General features: G+C 48.0%; 1 protein-coding gene across 1 annotated transcript in view; it reads right to left on the reverse strand.

The window, feature by feature from the left end:
- Positions 1-5,010, reverse strand: part of LOC117350289 (annexin A1-like) — a 78,020-nt gene extending 73,010 nt beyond the window's left edge. The window contains exon 1 of the mRNA XM_033924522.1: positions 4,889-5,010. The gene's annotated coding sequence lies outside the window, so the exon portion shown is untranslated. The remainder of the gene's footprint in view (positions 1-4,888) is intronic.
- Positions 5,011-6,000: the final 990 nt, after the last annotated feature.

Here is a 6,000-nt window from a genome sequence, read left to right on the forward strand (position 1 = left end):
CACATGTTAAAAGCGTGCTAAGGGCTTAATACCTTTTAGTAAAAGACCCTCATCTATCCTCCATTGTATCTCATCACCCTTTCAGTCCCAGCTCAGTCTTTTCCTTCCCTTGCCTCCTAGGCCATTCTTCTATCCCTGTCCGCATATTCCACCCCCACCCAACTTCTCTTTCTTCTTTACCATTTCTCCTGTATCACACCCCAGGACCAATCTCTCTCTCTTCGCTCCCCTGCCCCTCCCCATGGTACTGCAACTATCCCCCTCCCCATTCCAGCAACTGCTGCTCTCTCCCTATTCACCCAACCGCACCTCAGCACCAGAGCCTGCACCAATTCAAACCCCACCCCCCAGCAGGATCCGCAGCCATCTCTCTCCAGCTCCCAACTCTCCCACATACCTCCTCCCTGGCTGCTGCATTGAATCTTTGTGCAGGCCAGCAGCTGGCCTGCCCCAGAAGCTGCCTCTGCAAGTCCCGCCTATGTGGGAACAGGATGTCGCTGCAAAGAAGCAGCTTCCAAGGCAGGCTGGTGGAAGCAGGTTTCCCTCTTTGCCGCTGACGGCCTGCCCGAAGATTCAATGCAGCGGTCGGGGGGAAGGTAGGTGTGGAGTTGGGAGAGCTGCCAAAATCCAGACTCCCCTCCTTTTAAAAAATCCATCCGGGCACTCTAACAGAAAAGAGGACATGTCTGGGTTTTCCCAGATATCTGGTAACCCTAACATGGGAGGAGCATGGCCAGGATATGGGTGTGTCTTCCCACTTATGAGTGCAATTTATAAAATACTAAGAGAGAAATTCATCAAGGGGTGCTCATAGAAACATAGAAACATGATGGCAGATAAAGGCCAAATTGCCCATCCAGTCTGCCTATCCACAGCAACCATTATCTCTTTCTCTCTCTGAGAGATCCCACATGCCCATCCTAGGCCCTCTTGAATTCAGATACAGTATCTGTTTCCACCACCTCTTCCGGGAGACTATTCCACGCATCTACCACCTTTTTCGTAAAAAAGTATTTCCTTAGATTACTCCTGAGCCTATCACCTCTTAACTTCATCCTATGCCCTCTCATTGCAGAGTTTCCTTTCAAATGAAGGAGACTCGACTTATGCATATTTATATTATGTAGGTATTTAAATGTCTCTAACATATCTTCCCTCGCCCGCCTTTCCTCCAAAGTATACAGATTGAGATCTTTAAGTCTATCCCCATACACCTTATCACGAAGACCTCACACCATTTTAGTAGCCTTCCTCTGGACCGACTCCATCCTTTTTATATCTTTTTGAAGGTGCGCCCTCCAGAATTGTACACAATATTCTAAATGATGTCTCACCAGAGTCTTATACAGAGGCATCAATACCTCCTTTTTCCTACTGGCCATACCTGTCCCTATGTAACCTAGCATCCTTCTAGCTTTCGCCATCACCTTTTCAACCTGTTTGGCCACCTTGAGATCATCACATACAATCACACCCAAGTCCCGCTCTTCCGTCGTGCACATAAGCTCTTCACTCCCTAATCTGTACTGTTCCCTCTGGTTTTTGCAGCCCAAATGCATGACTTTGCATTTCTTAGCATTAAATTTTAGCTGCCAAATTTCAGACCATTCTTCAAGCTTTGCCAGGTCTTTCTTCATGTTATTCACACCATCCGACGTGTCTACCCTATTGCAGATTTTGATATCATCCGCAAAGAGGCAAATCTTACCAGACAACCCTTCAGCAATATCGTTTATAAAAATGTTAAAAAGAACAGGCCCAAGAACAGAACCTTGAGGCACACCACTGGTAAAATCCCTTTCCTCAGAGCGATCTCCATTGATCACTACCCTGTCACCTTCCTCTCAGCCAGTTCCTGACCCAGCCCGTTACTTTAGGACCCAGCCCGAAGGCACTCAGTTTATTTATCAGATGTCTGTATGGAACAGTGTCAAAGGCTTTGCTAAAATCTAAATACACCACATCTAGCGCACGTCCTCTATCCAATTCTCTGGTCACCCAGTACTAAATGCTAAGATGCCCATTATATTCTTATATCGCCCCTTGATGAATTTCCTCCCTAAGTATTATTTCTTTGCCACATAGGGCTAGATTCACTAACCCTCAGACCCGTGTGCAATCCGTGTGCGATTGGAGGCAGGCCGACTGATTCGCCAACCATCTGCATGCAAATGGGGGTGATCGGAGGCACACCCCAACCGACTGCACGGATCGCTAACCCTCATCCCAGCAAGGGCCCTAACCCCCCTCCCTGAACTCCCCCCAAAATTTGCCCTGCAGCCGCGTTGAAAAAAATTATGGCAGGAGGGATCCCACTCCCTCCTGCCATCGGTTCCACCCAAAAACTAACATAACGGCAGGAGGGATGCCAACTCCCTGATGCCACCCCCCGGATGCCCACTCCCCCCTGTCCCTCCCCCTCCTCCCTGTTCTCAATCCCTCCTGCTCCAATGCCTCCCGCGGCGAGTCTGAGGCTTTAGGCCACGCCCCAGTGCATTGTGTGATGCACGGGGTAGGGACTAAGGCCCTGATTGGCTGAGGCTCCCCAGGACCCTCCCAAGGGTGAAGCCCGAGGCGCCTCAGCCAATCAGAGCCTTAGGCTCCACCCCGTGCATCACACGATGCACCGGGGCTTGGCCTAAGGCCTCAGACTCATCGCGGGAGGCATTGGATTAGAAGGGATTGAGCACCCCTCCTGCTCCGTTAAAGGTACGGGGAGGGGGCGTCTAGGGGAGCATCAGGGAGTTGGCATTCCTGCCGTTACGTTAGTTTTTGGGTGGAACCGATGGCAGGAGAGAGTGGGAACCCTTCAGCCATAATTTTTTTTTATGTGGCTGCGGGGCAAATTGGGGTGGGGGGGTTCTGGGTGGGAGGGGGGTTGGGGGTACTTGTTGGGAGTGATGTTAGTAGTTGTAGATATGGCAGGAGGGAGTGGAAACCCTCCTGCCATAATTTTAATGAACCAGAGTAAGATATGGGGAGGGGTGAGTCGGGCCGATGGCGGTTTCGCGATGGCAGGAGGGAGATGGCATCCCTCCTGCCCTATTTGCGGGGATGGGGTGGGCAGCTTTGGGCCTCATGGTGGCGGCAGCAGATTTAAAACCACGGGCTTGCTCTGCTAAAAAGCATTGCGAGTCTGTGGTTTTAAAGGGCAGAAGAGGGCAGGAGAGTCAGCCAGGATAGAAGCGACTGGTCTTCAGCAGTCGCTTCTTTTCTGATCGGCAAGCCCAATCGGTGTTAGCTAAAGTGTTTAGTGAATTGCTGCCCCTCCAAATTTGCATGCCATTTCCCTCATTTGCATGCATGGATCGGGAAGGGACTGCTAAACACTTTAGTGAATCGGGCCGGAGGGAAATCGGCTCGCAAACCGATCGGTGCACGATCAGTTTGCTTTGTGAATCTAGCCCTTAGTCGTTTCCTAACCATACTCACTTTATTTTACTGAGCAGGATTTGAATGCGCACTTCAAAGCGAGTTACAGCAAGTATCTAAGGCTGTAGGGTGTATTAACAGTAGAAATGGAAACTTGATATGGCTGTTGGGAAGAGAGATTATGATCTTTGTTCAGAGAGTGTTCTGTACAGCACAAAGAGAAAAGCAGAGTTCTGTGAACATGAACCTTCTTTCTCCTTAGAGACAGAACCTGGTTAAGAACCCACTGCGTTACACAAGGCTGGTGTTAATTGTGGGTGTCTAAACTTTGGGCACACTGATGCCAGGTTACACTAGTATTCTATAACAGAATCTGGGTGCCCAGTTGTGATTATAGAACAGATGCTCCCCAGGCTGCATCAGGTCACCTACAAGGAGGCACCCAGTTATTGAATTGCCATCAAAGCAGTGACGTAATAAAGGGGGAGGCGGGGTCCTCCACGGGCGCCATCTTTCTGAGGGCGCAGGCACCCATCCTCCTCCCTGCCCCCCCCCCCCCTGACGCACGTGCATGCCGCTTCCTTTCTCCTGTACCTGTACCTCCAACCCCCCAGGCTGCTGTCGTGCCAGCATCAGCTCTTCTCCTGACATCACTTCCTGGACCCGCGCTTAGGAAGTGATGTCAGAGGAAAAGCCGATGCTGGCCCGACAGCAGCTTGGGGGCTGCTGCTCGCACCAGGAACGCTACAGAGGTACGGGGAAAGGGAAGCGGCACTCGCACGGCAGGAGGGAGCGGAGAAGGAGCGTGCGAAGGTGGGAGAGAGGGCCACCGCCTCGAGCGCTTCTCACCCTCGCTACACCACTGCCGTCAAAGTGTAAGATTTACTAAAAGGCACTAACCTAGATTAATGCACAATTTGCTAAAGGTCTCATGTTATGCAATGAGACCTTTTTACGGATAATGCACAGTAATGTGGTGTCACACAAGTACAGTACTGTAAATATAAAATCACAAGCAAGCCTGAGTGCCTTTCAAATTTAAGCTGAAAGCAGAGAGGGTGGGGCAATCCTGCTAAATTAACAGAGCAGCGCTGTTAGGGCAGCGGATGGGAAACAGTTAATCAGATATGAGCTGTAAGCCAACATAAACCACAGTATTACTACTTTTTTTTTTTAATTTAAATTTCCAGACGTGGAACATTCATTTCCTCTGACTCATGCAGCAGTTTGAAAGCAGTCTTCTTTCTACAGTTTTAGCAAGGAGAAAGTCAGTTCCAAAGCATTAAAAACAAAGGGTGCAGCAGAGTCCTTTCTCGGGCAAAAGGATTAAAAAAAAAGAACATTGATATCTGCGTGATTAACATATCACGACACTTTTAAAGTACAATGTCAGCATCTGACATTCTCTAGGGGGTCACACCCATGCCAACAAATGCCATTGCACAAAGATACAGGCAAGCCACTAAAGTCTCCCTCTAAAATATTCTATAAACAGCCATAAGTATTTAAAACTTACTTGTCCAAGAGAGCACAAGATTGTTAATTCACCAGAAGCTAAAGTATGAGCAAACAGGAGGAATTAAGCCTTAGGCTGGTGATTTTTATAAAGTGCAGAAGAGCCACACCTAGCGACAGAAGAGTGTTTCCTCAGCTCCGGTGATTGGCTGCCCTTCTGAGAGATGATTTCATTAAGGACATGCCCAGAAAATGCAATGTACTTCATGTTAGAATTTAAGAAGAAAAAATAACTATCATAAATGTGTCATCTGCTGCTGGGACTGAGGGAGAGGTTGCCCTTAAGTAGGGTTACCATATGGCTCCCGAAAAAGGAGGACGGATTGAGGCAACCAGGTTTTACTTCCACTGAAAGCAATGGAAGTAAAACCCAGATGTCTCAATCCATCCTCCTTTTTCTAGAGCCATATGGTAACCCTACCCTTAAGTCAGAAAACTTTAATTGGCCAGAATTATTTTAGTTAACCACTTCGACTCACTGTTAAACGGTGTGTGGCTATGGCAGCAAATCTGATTTTAAAAAATAAAGTCCTCTTCCATTTGTGATATTGCACAGAACAACCTGTTTCATAACAGTTCATCCAGAATGTTTGGTAGATAGGCTTCATCTGTATTACATACTGTACTTTGCTCTAAAAAAATTACCTTGGGGTTCCTGTTCTTGCAGAGCATGGCACCAGATTTCAGTGGTTTACCTATAGGTGTAGTTTATCTTCAGCTGTGGAATTCACTAGCTAGAGAACTGCATCAGTGTGAAGACCATAGGGTTAAGCAAGTTGTAAAATCATGGCTTTTTGCATCTCACATTCACAGGGTCAGTGGAGTTTATAGGGGATGCGGGATCAGATTTTGTATCTCTGGAAAGAATGCTGTAGAGCAGGGGTGTCAAAGTCCCTCCTCGAGGGCCGCAATCCAGTCGGGTTTTCAGGATTTCCCCACCCCTGAGCTAGTTGAATGATACAACAAATGTGTCATCTCGCAAAGGGACTCTGTGGAAAAGTGATATGTTCAATTGTTCACAGTTACTTCTATTAAAGTCATTAAATAATCCTTTTATGAAGCCGCATTAGGCTTTATTATCACCAGCCACAGCGGTGTTAGCTCCGATGCTTG

Source organism: Geotrypetes seraphini, chromosome 1 (assembly GCF_902459505.1).
Source record: "Geotrypetes seraphini chromosome 1, aGeoSer1.1, whole genome shotgun sequence".
NCBI classification, from domain to species: domain Eukaryota; kingdom Metazoa; phylum Chordata; class Amphibia; order Gymnophiona; family Dermophiidae; genus Geotrypetes; species Geotrypetes seraphini.